We start from the raw sequence: 16,418 nt of genomic DNA, 5'->3' as shown, positions 1-16,418 counted from the left end.
TGTGTAATAATAATTATGCAGATATGTAATGCAAAACAAATACATAGAAAGAAACAAACAAACAACAAAAAAAAAACTTACCTGGAATGTAGTAGCACAATTTAAATTTAAATTAGGAAAGAAAAAAAAAAAAAAATTTTTTTTTTTTTTTAAAGAAAGACATGTTGTCCTAGGAATGGGTAACACAGATAAGGGTACATTTTCTAAACTTTTTCCTGGGTTAGTCTGATGTCTTCTGTTAATGTTAATGATTTAATGCATATTTTGCATATGTTAGCAAAAGGCTGAATGACCTAATGAGAATTCTTTCACTAGATTTCTTTCAGTGATTTTGGAAAATGTCAAATTTGCTTAATTTTTTATTACTGTATAGAAACTATTAGCTGGATAATATTGTTTACATAAACAGAAATTTTACAACTAACTTCTCAATAATCTGGAAAGTAACACTAAGCTATAGTAGAAAGCTTGTGAGCTGGCATTAATAACTACAAGGAAATTGCTTTTAAAGTTTCACTCATTGTATATAACTCGTAATAACTTTGGAAGCTTAGGAACCTATTTTGCTAAAATCTGTTACATCTTTAATTGTGCAATATGACTGTGTATAAGTTAGTGCCACCAGCATATTTTATTCTTTCAACTGCCTTCTGGACAATTGCTCTTCTGTTAATGATCATTCACATTCAGGAAGGATCTCATGAATTTCATTACAGTTTAGTTAGTATCTCCATTTAATTTTCTAGGTTTCCCTTTACTCACTTCATGCATTTTTGTGTGTAGGTACATGTGCACCTATACATACATGAGCCTAATATATTAGATAAACCTACATCCGCTGTGTTTGCAGAAATAAGTATAACTACACATTGTAATTCATTGGAAAAATATTTTTGCAGTTATTCCAGACATTTGGACATCCAATACTCTCATCAGTTTTCTTGTAAGACACATCATTATAGAGGTATTTTTTGTTGCTATGTATATTCATCTCTAACTCCATTGTGTATCATCCATATCACCAAATGTCCTTGTGAAACTGGACTGCGCAAAAGAGTTAGCTTGTGTAGAACAGCACGGTTTTGACAAGGGTAGGGGAAGGCAGAAATTATTATGAATTATTACAATTAATTAGAATTATTGCCACCGTTGATTTAAAAAACAAAACAAAACAAAAAAAAAGCCTGTCTTTAGTGCTGATCCTCAACGTAGGTCTGCAAAATATTATAAAATAGCAAATCTGGAAACTAATTTTTAGTAGACAAGAAAAATCATGAGCTGAAGAGAGATATTAGAGGACATTTTCTAGTCTTTATTTCACTGTATTTTTATTTGTATTTCTCTTGAGTTGTCTAATTTTGTTAAAGATAAATTTTGCTGATCCATCTAGATTTTTATTCTTCCCTGTAGAAATGATCAATTGCACCTATGTCTTTGCTGAGAGACATTCATCTAGCATTTTCTTGAAGTCTTCCAAATTTCCCGTGCACAGCCTCTTCCCCAATCTGTTATCATTTAGAAGTATTTTTTCATTACTGAATCATGTCATTTCTTTTTACACATTAATAAGATTTGGAGAATAGACCGAGCTTTTCTTCTTCAGAATTACAGTACGTAAATTGATGAAAGCACATCTGCACACTTATAAAGGAGCACAGAGAAAACTGTAGGTGGTGGAAGCCCAAACAAATTCCTGCCTCACTGCAGGAGCCACCAAGTTGCCATGGGCCAACCTCCACAATCCAAGATAAGCACAGAGCCCAGAGGCAGGCAGGAACCCAAATTAAAGGATCAGAAGGGGCATTCTGCCCAGGCTTCTCCCTGGGCTCTCCCAGGGTAGCCTCAGTTGTAGTGTTCAATGTGATATCCACCATGATGAATGAAGGCTGAAGCACCTTCTGAACTGAGAGGGATAGATGCCTATGTGTCTGTGGAAGCACCAGGAGGTAGTATGTGTGTGAAAGTGGGTGAGCCCTAGTAAAGACCAGCTGGACAAAATGTTTGAGTAGGTAATGTGGTCTAGGAGACAGAGGGACATTTGTGTGCCTGAGAGTCTGACCACAGTAGGGAATGGCTACTTGGGAAACAGGAGATCCTAGCCAGCACTGGGTGTGCCTTTATATCTGTGTGAGTGATGGGGATAGTATACAAGCAGTGGGATAGGGGCTTCATCTTCAGGCAACTGCAGAGAAGGGACGGAGTCCATGATATACACATATATTTTTTCACTAGCAGACTTCTATCCCATTCAAACAGAGACGGGTGCAGGCTGAGGTCCTTGGTGCTGTCTGTGTTTCTGTGATGTAGTGTATGCGTGTGCTCTGTGTGCCTGGGAAGATGTGCTCAGTCTGAGGTGTGGAGCTGCAGCAGCCTCAGCAATCTCTTGGACTGTTGGACCCATCACGGTATATTTTTCCAAAAGAAAAACCTTTTTCAAAAAAGAGATTTTTATGTATTTCCCACAGTCTTCTCTTGACTATACTTAGTTTATCCAGTATTTCTATTTAGATCATGCCCTCTAGATCTCTGATCTGCCTCTGAGACTGCTTATTTTGAAATTCCTCTGTTTCAAAGAAATAGTTGTTGACACTGACCTGCCAAGAAAACAGTACTCTACCTGTTGTCTCACTAAATGAGTAAAGTAATCAGTGATATTTAATATATTTTGCAGACAACATTCTTGATTATATTTTGAGTATGGTGTTTGATTTTTTCACAGAAGTATAATTTTACAAATTCAAATTCAGTTTATGATCCATGATAATCCTTGGGAAGGAGGGGAATTAATTTTTCCACAACCATTTGTTTTTCCTCCCACTTACGCTGTTAATTATATCTGTCTAAATGCAGTTCCTTGCACCCATCTCTATTGAACTACATCTGTCTTTTTTCCACACCATTTCTCCAATTTGTCAAGATCATTTTGAATTCTTGTCCTATCCTCCAGTATGCTGATAGTCCCTCCCAGCTATGTGTTGCCTGAAAATTTAATCATATGCTCTTGATTCCATAATCCCAGTTACTAATGAAAAAAATGAATGAAGCTTCTCTGTGCATTTTTCTGTTCTGTCAGTGAATCACAGATAACAGTTTTCTGGGCACAGTTTCCAAATCAATATTTAAGTCCTCTGTAAAAGATGAAAGAAAAAAAAAAAATTCCTTACTTAGATTATTAAAAAACAAAGAAACAAACAAACAAACAAAATTAAACCAATAGCAAGTAATAAAGTTTAAACCCATACTGAAGTTTACGACACCATAGATTTAGCCAGATTATTTCACATTCACACGGTCTCCAATTTGTCATGGAAAGAAATTAGCTGGGTTGAATTAGATTTTTTTTTTTTTTTCAGACTCATAATAGATTTGTCCATTTTCCTTTAGAAGCTTGAAATAATCTGTTATTTTAGCTTTTTTCCTTATCTCCATAATTATAAAAAGAGTAAGTACTCTACAGCCCTCTTCCCCCCCTGATTCTATGACCACTACTGCATTATGTCTCTCTTGTCTTTCAGGATAAAATACAATTCAAGAATAAGTTTATAAGTGTAAAGGAACATATTTTCATGACTACATATAAGTTTATAAAGATGTCTAATGTATCTAAATTCTCAGTATAGCCAAAATAAGTGCCCACTTTGATTAAGTTATCCACACAAATGTCTAGTGACATTTGAGATTGTGCAGGGTCTCCAACCCACCTGACATATAACACCAGAAAAGAGACTCAAATCCTCCTCAGCTAGTATGAAAATATCAAATAGTGCTGAGTAATTGAAATGTGGAAACAATTGGAATATTTAATCAATTGAAATGCACTTTAGGTTTTCAATGGCTACCGTGGGAATTTAGAGCTATTTGAGGTGTTGTACTGTATCAAATCCTGAGCAAAGTATCTGATTCAAAAGGACAGATTCACAGATCTGATATCGAAAGCATAGATGTTCCTCACATAGTTTCAAGTATTTAAGTAGAGAAATTTGAATTTAAGAGAACAAATCTGAAACTGATCCCCTCTGAGATGGTCATGAATTGCACTCCTAGATTTTTTTGTAAACTCCGTTGCTTTCCACTATCTCTCAGCTTTATCGATACACCAATTTGATAACCACAGCATCGTCTCATATACAGTATATTCCTATTATCTTCTCCTGAAAGGCACTGTTACATTACAGGACCTTCTGTAGCTTTCTATCAAGAAGATATTTCACAATTGCAAGTGGTAAAGCTGAATTAAATGTATTTCTAGACTCACTGAGTCTAAAGTCTTGAGTCACATTTTAATATGTTCTCTTATTGACAATTCTTAGCAATTCATAACTTTATCACTGGACACAAATAACTTGCACTGACAATAGAAAGTATTACAGCAGTTGCAAATCTATCCCCTTGTATAACAGAGCGTCTTCAAGTTGCACTGAGAAGAATAAGCATTTATTTCTCTGACTATGTCACTGTTCGTATTTAACAATTATCCAGGAAACATTGTAGGAAGGTTGCAAGGTTTGTTTTTTGGAGGTTCATAACATGTAACTGACTTTCATTTCTCATTCTTACCAATGAAAAATCTCTGATTGCCTATCAGCCAGCATGACATTTTTATCTTTAGAGGCTTTATGCTCAGAATGGTTTGCATAATATCAGACGAAATACACTTTTCATCAAGCCATCTGCTAGGTATCCCTCTTGAAATTCCTTCCTCAGAGTTTATGCTACAACACAGTTCTTAATCTTTCCCTTTCACTGCTTTTATGTGTTTTTTGTTTTTTTTTAAAGCTTCAACAAGTTCTTCACCTCAACATGAAAAACCTTCACTGACCTTTCTCTGTCATTCATGTTATTTCATTGCCTACTAAAAGAATGGGCCAGTAATATGCAATAATAAGAGTAATCTGATCTCAAACTCAACAACAATATTGATGACATTGAAGTCTGCATGTCTTCTAATAGGCCTGGAAAATTGTGAATTAGTGAGCCTAATTTACTGTTCTTCTTTTTAATTTACTAATTTACTATTCTTCTTTACTATTCTTCTTCTCCCTAATATACTATTCTTCTTATTAATATGAATCCATATGAGTTTAGTCTAATTTAATCCCTGGCTAGATTTTTCTCTCCCACGTTCTTAAATACATTTTGAACATTTAAATGCATCTTTATTGCAAGGGTGCCTCCCAAATACATGTAATGATGGGGTATTTTGAAGCTTGGTGTTGCCCCTCCTTGAATCAAGGACATTTGACAGTGATTATGGTTACTTTAAAATACCATACATTTAGAAACATTTTAACTTTTAAAAATGGAATTTGAAGATTGATTCAAACAAGTCTCACAGGCTGATAGAGCCAAGTTGCAAAGCAATCTTTTCCAGAATACTGCTTTCTGGACAAAGAGAAAATTGAATTTGCATATGTCCAGCCCATCAAAGTCATATCTTTCTATCCTTCTTTTCTAAGACAAGGAATAACCCTCTTCCCATCCCTTCCTTTATGATTATTACCATACAAATATGATAAAGTCATCTTTATTATACTAATACACTGATAACCATGCTCTTTTTCTTGTTAATCGCACACTTACTTTTTCATGATCTAGAAGAACCACTTCCCTCTTTCCACATATAATTTGCCTTCTACCACATATCCAGAATCACAGAATATCCATATCCATATCACAGAATCACAGAATCATAGAATGGCCAGGGTTGGAAGGGACCTCAAGAATCATGAATCTCCAACCCCCCTGCCACAGGCAGGGCCACCAACCTCCCCATTTAATACCAGACCAGGCTGCCCAGGGCCACATCCAATCTGGCCTTGAACACCTCCAGGGACAGGACATCCACAACTTCTCTGAGCAGCCTGTTCCAGCACCTCACCACTCTCTCTGTAAAGAATTTCCCCCTGACATCCAACCTAAATCTTCCCTCCCTCAACTTCAAACCATTTCCCCTTCCCCTGCAGTTATCAACCCTTTCCAAGAGTTGATTCCCCTCCTGTTTGTAGGCTCACTTTAGGTATTGAAAGGCTGCAATGAGGTCACCCCGCAGCCTTCTTTTCTCCAGGCTGAACAGGCCGAGATCCCTCAGCCTGTCCTCATAGGAGAGGTGCTCCACTCCCTTGCTCATCTTTGTGTCTCTGCTCTAGACCCTCTCCAACAGCTCTCTGTCTTTCTTGTACTTGTACATAAAGTTACAATCAAAATCTGTTCAGAAACAAAAGGCAGCACACACATGGAGTCAATAAACAAATTTTAGCCTAATTAATACCTTAATATTGTCATTGGAATAATACAAACAACTATTATTATGCAATTTATAGGAATACTGACATTCACAATTCATACCAAGGGCCCAAATCTTTGATAATGCCCTTGAAATTATTGTACTAGAAAATGTCTGAGGATTTACTCACAGAATCACAGGGCAATTCCAGTTGTAGGGATCTTAAACAGGCTCCTCCTGAAATCAGGTTAAAATGTAAGATCAGATGAGATAAGTCAGGACTTTACCCAGATAGTTTTTAAATAACTTCTGGTTATATTCACCCTTACATCATCATTCTGGACCCCAGTAGCATCAGCTGCAGCCATTGTAACAAAGGAGTGTAGGAAGGAATATTTACAAGAAGTCACCAGCATCCTCAAGGTCTTCATTAGGAGGAATATCATGTTCACAGTGAGCTTCTTTCTCAGCCCTAGGACTTGCTTGTATTTCTTTTACATTTTTAATTAACTCTTTTCTTTTCCTTGGTTGACAGTGATCCCCAGCTCCTCCAGTTCCATGCCCACAAAAGGCTTTTTGTCAGGAAGTCAGTTGGAGGGGGATCTCCAGCAGGGCCATTTCCAGAGATGAAGATGAGTAGCAGTTACTGGACATAGAGTTATACCAGCAAAACCCAGGGTCAGGCTAAGTACAGGCTGAATACTTGTACTGTTAGGTCAGTGCACAGACTACAGACATAGAATCATAGAATCACAGAATTGCCTGAATTGAAAGGACATTAAAAATCACCTAAATATCAGTCTAGTTTCACTAGACCAGGCTGCCCAGAGCCACACCCAGCCTTATGTTGAATGCCTCCAGGGATGGGGCATCCACAAGCTCTCTGGGCAAATAGTTCTTAAGCCATAATTTGGAAACTGGACTCTCTTCGAGCCCATTTTCTTCACCCCTTGAAAAGCCTCAATCCCAAAGTCGTTTTATATTTCATCCTTCCATTTTTCCCACTAGCTGGTAGAGTCCCTCATCAGTGCCTCCCTAGAGCTACCAAATATAGTAACAAATAGTAATTCTTGCTTCCAATTACACATCTCATAGGTGAGAGAAACAGAAAGGAAAATGATTAAAGCATTTGAGGAATAATTCACACCCAGATATAAGGTTCAGTCTCTAGGAGTCCCTTCAAAAAAGTTTGGATATCGGAGGAATCTGAAAGGGACTTCTGTGTGTGAAATGTGACATGCAGGAGACATCTAAGCAACAAGGGAGGCTGTACAGTATCAAACTCTGCACTACTCTACCCCAGAGAATCACTATCACATTTTGAAGTAATAGGTAAAACTTAGAAGAGACTGTAACTTAATATTATTCAGTTTGATGTCAGATAGAACAATAAAGTTGATAAAATAAATGATGTAGGAAGGAGGAGAAGTAGGTGACAGAACAATTAACAGTATTCAGAAAAGAAATGGAAGTTTGCCATTTATGGAACCAGTGTAAGATAATAGAGGTTTGTTGACATCTCAGTCTTCTTACTCCTAGCATGTTTAGAGTTATAATGGTCATAATGTTACAGAATACCAAATTGTTCAGAAAAATAGGACAATTTTCTTTCTCAAAATTATTCAGGCTCTGTCTGATCCTAGAGCAACTCAGTATGCCAAAACGTAGGGTAAGTCTACATAACACGATTCACTGGCATATCAATGCTACCTAAGCTAAAGCTCCAGGCTAAGTAACCTAGTTCTTACTGAAAGACGGATAGTATTTCTGTGTTATCCACTGAGTGCTCTATAATCCTATGGGAGTAATGCATCAATAACTGATCCTGTACATGCACACTAGCAAAATGGCAGAGTATGTTTTGTTTATGCCACTGGGCTAGAAGTCTGAAGTGCTGGATTTAATTTTTGGCTCTAATATGTGTATGATTTTCAGTCAGTTATTCAGTGATCTCTCTGTCATTGTTATTCATTTATAAAATGATAAACTATTCATAGCTATAGGTATCCATAGTTACAGGAATTACTTTATTTCCTTAAAACTGTACTTCTTGTAATCACTACAAATTTCTGAAGATCTAGAATAAATATTGCCCACAGCTTTACCTAATTGTCACCTATGAAACAATAGAGCCTTATTTTGATCTGGGACATGTAAGTTCTAATGTAATTTCAATGTAAAGATCACACCCTTTTGTCTTATATTTCATGACTTTATTAATAATGAAGATTTTTTCACTGCATTCTGACTTTTTTTCTGTTGCTGCTTCATTTATTTTAGGGAATCTCCACATAGAATATCAGCCCAAAGTCACTGAATTCAAGTTATTAAGTTTAGGGAGATGGAGTAAAAACCTCAATCCATACCGATCTCCATTGTGCCTGTTACCAGACCTGCATAAATTCTTGTTGTTGTGTTTTATTATGAAAGGTATATGTTTTGAGGCTAAGCAGGGCAGCAGCAGTCACTGACTCTTGATGAAAGGTTTAAACCAGTGAAATCCAGCTCAGGCCAAGGCCAGGCTGAGCCTCTGCACTGCTGGGTCAGAGCACCATCAGGGTATCCCTCTGATAAAGGCAAAAGATGTATTTAATAGGCAAAAAGTCATTTTGCAATTCTTCCTCCCCAAAACTGTAGAAGAGTTTGTTTATTGAATTGGTAAATTTAGGTTATAAATTTATTTGTGTCTCTGATAGTAATTCAAGATCCAATGTAACATTTGTACAATTTCTTGTTGCTTTGATTGACTCAAATTTGGAGAGATGGAGCAGCTATCAATCTGTCATTTGGAGACTCTTACATAAGTGGAATAAAAACATTTTTAAAGTTTTGAAGTTCCTGAGATCTGTTGGCGTTTGCATACGTGTTTTGTTTTTTTTAACTATTTTTCTGCACTTACATTTCTTGGACTTTTTCCTAAAACATGAGAATTAGCAAATGTTCATCTTGACCTGAGAGATTGTGTTCTTACTTGGAACACAGTGGACTTTTTGGAAAATGAGAAGACCTCTAATGCCCACTGAGCTTATTTTGTATGACCTTTGTAGAATATTTTCCTTCATAACTAATTACTTTATTCAGTGCTTGACCCAATAGATGGAAATGGAAAGATTATGAAGGAAACAGATTTCTATTAACTTCTTATTTGATTGTTGAGGCAAATGCTACTGCCATGGTAAACCGCAGGCAAACTGAAGTAAAACCAGATATACAGTCAGGTTGTTTTTTTACAGCTTTTCTTCCTTCTCTTTTCATAGGTCATCTATTTTAGCCACCAGTCCACGCCTGTGACTACTCTAGACTATATCACTCACTGCCATATCTACCATTTTCTTGAACACCCCCAGGGACAGTGACTTCACCACCTCCCTGAGCAGCCTGTTTCAGTGCCTCATTACTCTTTCTGAGAATAAATTTTCTTTAATATCCAACCTGAACCTCCTCTGGCACAAGTTAAAGCCATTCCCTCTCATCCTATTGCTGTTACCTAGGAGAAGTGGCCAACTCTCAACTCACTATAACCTCTTTTCAGGTAGTTGTAGAGAGTTACAAGGTCTCCCCTGAGCCTCTACTCTAGATTTCACAATCCCAGTTTCCTCAGTCACTACTATAAGACTTGTGCTCCAGACCCATCACCAGTTTGTTGCTCTTCTCTGAACACACTCCAGGGCCCTGATGTCTTTCTTGAAGTGAGAGGCCTAAAACTGAACACAGTGTTTGAGGTGCAGCCTCACCAGTGTCAACTACTGGGTTGACCCACCTCCCTGGTCACACTGAAATATAATCCCAACACATTATTTGTAGTATAATTGAAATCTTAGCAGCCTAATAAATATTTATATATATATTAACCTAAGCATTAGAAGCTAAGCATTACATAAAAATAAATGTACTGGGTGCAAGTACCCAAGTGTTGGCAGCAAGGTACTGCTGGGTTCCAGATATCTCCAGTGGCCCTATCACAGGTTGTGTCTAGGCTCCACAGCCAAGATGATGGCGCTTCTGAGAAAAGGGAGAAAATGCTGCATAAACGCGAGGAAGAAAAGCATGAGAAACAACACTGAAGATACCAAGGTATGAGAAGTGGGGAGATGATGTTATGGTGAAGCACGTGTTTCTCTGCAGCCTACGAGAAGGAGCATGACAGAGGAGATATCCACATTACCATCTGAAGTGGACTCCACTGGATATGGGGGAAATGACAATTAGTAAATCTGTTTCAAGGTGTTAATGTGTATAGCTTCACAGAGACACTAGAACAGTATATGTATTGCCTCATGATGAGATGTGACCCGTACAGAAAAGATGGTATTTCTCATATTGCTTCACTGAGGCAAGATCATGTGAAAGGATGCAAAACAAACACAAGCTTCATGAGTGAAACATGTATTGTGGATCACTATGAGTTCAGTATATGTGAAGAGTCATTAGGTCAAATATATATATAAAGAAACATATAGTTCTCCAAAACCAAACATTTTTCTTGTTATTGTTCCAGGGAAGCTTTACCTATATTTTGTTGACCTTTCATTGACTGTTCAAATATTTATACAAAACAATAAACTGAAAAAGCTTTATATCTCATTTATAAGAGAAGACACAAGTGGAGAAAATAAAGTTTTTATTATCAAATGAATAACACAGCAGGGTATGATTTGATAAATAGATCATTTCATTTTACCGCATAGGCATTTATACTGCAGTCCTGATCTCCTGAGTAATTTAATGAACTGTGATGGTTGAACCAGTGCCAGTTTTAATACTCAACATTTTATTCAGCTAACAAAATAAGTTATAAATGAGCAATATTTGAATAGCACTTGAATGTGTAGTGGAATATGTTGCTGAGAATGATGCTAGTGATTCTGGATGAGTAAAAGAAATTGCTATCTCTGCTGGCTTACCTAGTGGGAAATTAGGGACCATTATTATTTCTTGTGTCAGTCATTTTAATGTTACTCTTTATAGTATAATTGTGCTAACTCTGCTGTTTGTCTGGACTTTTTCTATATGTCATGTCCTTCTGTGGTTTTCTTACCAAATGTCAACTGTACTGTTGGCATGTACCATATGTTTGACATTGTGAACATCATATTTGTATACATACAAGGGCTATTCTGAAAGTAATGCCTCCTATTTTACGTATACATTTGTTTAGCATTAGGAATCATATTTTCTTTGATGAAAAGAATTATTATTTGTCAGATATTTCTGTACTTGTTCTAAATACTTGTATTACTCAACCAATAATTTCTGAGATGTATTTCATAACTACTTTCTATAATTATTAGTAATACATTGAAAAATTGCTGGAATTATATGTTTGGATACCTGTCTGCCATCTGAATTACTATGTTCTGTAAATATATTTCCTATATAAAAGGTTACATGATGTTATTAAATCATTTCAGAGATCTATAAAAATAAAAATGTTAGGAACTTATGTGATATTCACAATATGGCTTTCACAACATTTTTGTTGTAATATTGAAACCTTTGCCCGCATGGTAATTGTACTGTATCAATAACATTTTATATTTATTCTGAATTTTCCCCTCTACTGCTTCCTCCAACCCGATTATTTGTCACTTTATTTAATTTCTGTATTTGATACAAAACCTATTGTTCTAATAGAAGGATTCTAATAGCATTGAATTGATGTTGGATTACATTCTGAGCCTTTGCGTTTGGAGAAAAATACCCATGACAAGTTAATCTGTAAATCAATTTCTTTAGGGGGAAAAAAAAAAAAATTGAAACCTGAAATTAAGGTAGTACTTCTAGTTATAGATACATAAATGATCACACTCCTTTTTCAGTTGCCAATTTGTGAAATAGTCAGTTTATTTTTAAAGTAATTCAGCAATTTGCAATATAATTTCAAACTTTTTTAAGTTATTTGTGGTTGCGTACATTTAAATGTGTATATAACTAAGAGGATTCTATTGTTGATTACATTTAAAATGTTTAGCCTAAAATTAGTCATGATTTCTTCAAGATATTTTATTGTAGATAGGCAATCTATTGTGATTAGATCATTGCTTCTCATAGTTTGGTTATGTTTAATACCAGAAGGGACTATTAGCTCAGGTTTTTTATAGGCTATTAAACTTCACTTGGTTACTGCCTAACTGTATTCAACTGCTTTAGCTTACCTAATGCAAATCTTGTGTTTAGCAACAACATATCTCTTGGAAAACACCATTCTCATAGTGAGAGAATCAATACATTGACAAGTTTTCCATATTTTCAGCATTTGATGAAAAATGTGCCCACATTCCTATATTGATTTAATGAGCTTTAATAAATCTGGTACAACTCACCTGCTCAAGCAGGGTCACCTTGTGCCACTTGCTCGGAACAATGCCTAGATGGCTTTTGAAGATCTCCAAAAACGGAGGGAGACTCCACTGTCCGCTCCATAAGCATTCCCTCCCCTCCTCTTTCTTATTCTTTTATTTTCATCAAATCAGATTTATTTGACAAAATTTATTTCCTATGAAGCCTTCCTAACTGACTTTACTAGGATTTCTGCTTCCTAGCTCATCAATCCAGTCCCACATCTAGCTAATAGTCTTTCTGGTTTTCAACTATTAAGTACAATACTGGCCTGCAGTTGAGCTGCTCATGTGGTTTGTTTCTTTTCAGTGTTTATTCAAAAATTCCAAAATCATAGTATTTTAAATGCATTTTACAATTCATTTCAAGATGTATTCAGAATAAATCTTGACAGACATCTGTTGAAGATAGGTGTAAATTATCAGGACCAGTCAATGTACAACAGTAATATCCAGTTATTTCTCCAAGTTACCACTTGCCTTGGAATCACATCGTCATATCATATATATTACTAGCAACCTGATGAGTACTATGTAATTGCTAATTTGTGGCACTCATTCATTTTTATCACTTTTGCTGTATTTTTATAGTGCATTGTAAATAATTTTTGTTTGAAATAAATTTTCTTTAGGGGGTGACATTTTTGAAATTTAATTGAACAGTACATAATTTTCTATAACAGGAATAATAAATAATGACAAAAAAAAAAAAATAGAATTAAAACTTTGTTTCAAAGGAAATGCTTCCACAATGTGATTATTGAAGACATCTATTTCCTCCAGAATTTATCAGTTTATGATCCTGTGAGTCAGTGATGCTATTCAACATGTCTACTCAGACAAACATCTGAATATTGTTAGTTCATTTGCAGCACTTCTATTTAATAGGCTATGAAGAACCCATAATTCCAAAAGGATGTGGCAAAATTCTGAGAAACTATGATTTTCAAGGATTATTTCTGAGGCAAGAATTTTCTGATTGTCCATCTAGTATGAGCATTAAAAAAAAAAAAAAAAAAAAAAAAAGAAGAAGAAGAAGAAGAAGCCTATGTACATTTAGTATGATCAGACAATCTCTTACTTCTGACCTATGACTTTTAATAAAAACCATGTGAAAAAAATCAGATAATCTTATTCAAAAGAAAGAATACATTTCTCTACAATATTGTACAAATGTGTGCACATACTGTTTGCTGAAGTGTGAAAACATTGTGGCAAGGAATGAGATGTATCCTAGGAATAGAAGATAGATCAACAATGAATATTGCGAAATTCCTTGCAGATTCTTTATCTTATATCATTTATAAGCTGCTTACTAAAATATTATGCCTTTTTATCTTGGAATATTAAAGACAGCCAAATTAGATTCTGGCACCCAGACTTGTATAAGGATTAGATAACTTTGTTATTGTAATGATGTCAGAAATAATGTTTCTTGATTTTTCTGAATTGCTAATTTACTTCTTGATAGCAATTTACATTCAAGAACATCCTACAGTTCCATTATCAGTGAAAAAAAATCACTATTTTATTCTCTTTATTTAAAATACTGCTTGCAAAATTTCCAAGTAGTTGGCTGTCTCAAAAATAACAGCATTAAATGGTGTTTCCTGCTGGCTGTCAGGTTTTGGTGAGGAAATATAATCAGTAATTTAGAAATGAAACACCACAATGTTGCTATGAAAACTTATCATGGAGCCTAATATTGAAGGCTTTTTCTTACTATAAAATTGACCAAATAAATTTGCTATACAAGTAATATGTAAGCCAATCATTAAAACATGATGCATGCAGCATTTACTCTATGATACAAAAATATGTTTACTTTGGCATCAGGATGTTTTTTGTGAAATTAATACATATTCTCTTCTACCTCCTACAGTTATTATCAGACAAAAGAATTCTTCACTGAGAACGACATGAATAACCATTTCTTTGAAGTGTTTCCTGCAAATACTCCTCTGCCAGAAGTCATGAAGTGATAACACTCCCACACTTCTTACTAGCCTTTATGGGTAAATCTGAATCTTTGTCCTTGGAAGAAAATTTTTGGAGGGTGTGTGTATAACTGTAGAGGAATTACACTGATACTATATTTGTACTTCTGTTTCAGAAAAATTGTCTATTTGCTTTCCTTATGAAGAGCAGTTTATACACCCGAAAAAAACCTCTCATTTTGTTTATTTGTATTTAAAGCATCTGAGATGATAATTTGGTAGCTTCAACTATCAGCTAATACAGAATTTTTTGCAGAGTTTTCTGCATTTTTCACTTTGATTCTGCACATTTTTCCTTAATGTTCCTTTCCCATGATCTTCTATCTTACCTTTTACAGAGAAGTTTGATCCTGCTGTTTCCCTCTGAGTGAGATGGATGCAAAAGACTTTCATAGCAGCAGAGGGAGCCAGCCAAAGCCAAAGGAAAAGATTGGCTTTCCTTAACCATGTTGGCCCCTGCATCTTGCAGGGAGCATTTGTACTTCCTCCTCTCAGCATGTTTTCTCATTGCTATTTGTCTTCCATTATCTGTGTCTCAGCCTCAATCTACTGAAGTCTACTTCCCTCCCCTTTTGGGCATATAAATCATAAAGATCTAAATATTCTATTTGACCTCAGATCTTGGATAGAAAGCTTGTACCTAACCAGGCCATCTGGGATATTTTGCTCAATAGAAAGGAAAGGTGACTTCATGATTTCACCTCTGTTTCCTCAAAGGCTTACAGTATGCTTTAGCACAGCTTTTCTTTCTCTTATTTTGTTTCCTTTTGCTATCTTCCATACAGTGTATTTTCATTCATTTCAAAGTGTTCAAACAGGATCTCACACAGATTACCTGAGCAACACACAGTATTTATACAAATTTTACAGAAAAAAAAAAAACATTCATTTTTCACATGTTAACCAAATTGCTGTTTCTATATTGTTACCCAAAGAAAACTACATCTCTAAACAGTGCAGTGTGTTTTTCTTTTCAGTTAAAGAATTCTCTTGAATTTCTGCAAATTTGGTTTCTACTATCAAAATTAGCACAGATACTTCTGTATTGTCTTTATCTTATTTTATTTTATTATTTTTTTTTTATTTTACAAATGGAGGAACATAAGTATCCCTTTTCTGACAGGAAACCAGTTATAGTGATCTGGACGACATCCAGGAAAAAAGCCAGCAATAAAGTACTGTGGATGGCCAAAGGTTCAGTGCTTCAGTTTGCTCCTTGATGAATGTTATTATCAGTGTAGATGTACCTAACTCAAAATCAGCTGTGTGGTATGTGCCACCTAAGTGGATCATAGTTGCAGAGGAAGAAATTTCAATTTCTTACACTAAGGTTGTTACCATAAAGTCTGAACCTAGAAGAATGCTGAAACTTCTATACATACTATACTTGTCATTCTCTGATAGCTTTGTACTTATTGATGTAAGTTATATCCATCTTAACCATCTGGAACAGCTAGCACAAAGGTACATTTTGTTTCCATCTGATTTCTGAAATGGGAATATTTTTCCATAAAGCTGTCATTTGGTAATTTGCTTTAAATACCTTTGTCCTCCCCCCTTTAACAAGGAGGACAACAGTGCTGAGAAATATTTTAGGAATTTCATTTTTTCTTCAGAATAACAAGGATGTTTAAGATGTCTATTATGAACACTTTTCACTGTTAGACAGTCATCTGTCAGCTTCCACACAAAAAGACAGAGAATCAGACAAACAGACTTAAGCAGATTTGATTAAAAAGATAAAATTCAAATGCCTCTGTGATGATGAACCTGTAAGAATCAGGGTTATATGAATTTACAACACACAGAAAGGAGAAAAGAGACAAATTATAAACATTAACATTAAAAATCTTAATAATT

The 16,418-nt window shown here is 35.4% G+C and overlaps 1 long non-coding RNA gene across 1 annotated transcript in view; it reads left to right on the top strand.

Annotated features, from left to right (window-relative positions):
- Positions 1-15,752, top strand: part of LOC116240584 (uncharacterized) — a 53,648-nt gene extending 37,896 nt beyond the window's left edge. The window contains exons 3-4 of the long non-coding RNA XR_004169334.2: positions 14,444-14,576; positions 15,682-15,752. This is a non-coding gene — a long non-coding RNA (uncharacterized LOC116240584). The remainder of the gene's footprint in view (positions 1-14,443; positions 14,577-15,681) is intronic.
- The last annotated feature ends 666 nt before the right edge of the window (positions 15,753-16,418 follow it).

The sequence above is a fragment of the Phasianus colchicus genome, chromosome 2 (genome assembly GCF_987193195.1).
Source record: "Phasianus colchicus chromosome 2, bPhaCol1.hap1.1, whole genome shotgun sequence".
Classification (NCBI taxonomy): domain Eukaryota; kingdom Metazoa; phylum Chordata; class Aves; order Galliformes; family Phasianidae; genus Phasianus; species Phasianus colchicus.
The sequence above is the reverse complement of the archived record's forward strand: the minus strand, read 5'-3'. Positions and strand labels throughout refer to the sequence as shown.